Source organism: Dipodomys spectabilis, unplaced genomic scaffold (genome assembly GCF_019054845.1).
Source record: "Dipodomys spectabilis isolate Male_0828 unplaced genomic scaffold, ASM1905484v1 ptg000502l, whole genome shotgun sequence".
Lineage (NCBI taxonomy): Eukaryota > Metazoa > Chordata > Mammalia > Rodentia > Heteromyidae > Dipodomys > Dipodomys spectabilis.
In genome coordinates this window covers 201,519-202,066 of record NW_024871179.1, presented here as the reverse complement: position 1 = coordinate 202,066, position 548 = coordinate 201,519, and the positions used below count along the sequence as shown (strand labels likewise).

General features: G+C 28.6%; 1 pseudogene; it reads right to left on the bottom strand.

The window, feature by feature from the left end:
* Window positions 1-243: 243 nt before the first annotated feature.
* LOC122099091 lies at window positions 244-343 on the bottom strand (annotated as a pseudogene).
* Window positions 344-548: the final 205 nt, after the last annotated feature.

Below are 548 nucleotides of genomic sequence, written 5' to 3'. Positions count from 1 at the left end.
GTTAAAGATTCCTTTTTTTTTCTAGGTCCTTATACTAGTATATTTCTTTGGGATAAAATGAGAATTTAACTAATTTCAAAAGTTTTGTAAAGGTTATGCTATGTAAAGGCATTTCTGAGGTGAAGATTTAATACACTGATATGAAACTAACCTTTAATTCTAGGACTTACATGTATTGTTACTCTTGTAATTATGTAATCAACTTTTTAACAACTGCTTTTCATTTCTTGCATCTGAAGAATGAAAAATATGGAATACTATACAAATTTTCATTTCATCCTTGTGCAAGTGCCATGTTAATCTCTGTATTGTTTTAATTTGTGTAGACGTGCTGCTGAAGCATGTAGTATCCTCTAAATTTAAGTAGTTAATGATGCAATCTTCATATAGGCTTATATCTTTACGTGCCTATTTGTAACAAGGAAACCTTATTGTTCCTAACAATACTATTGATTGATTTTTCCTAAAATTGTGTATATAGTGGAAAAATTATATTGTTTCGTCGATTGCTCACATTTGCAATTTTTTGTCACTGACTATTTTAAATC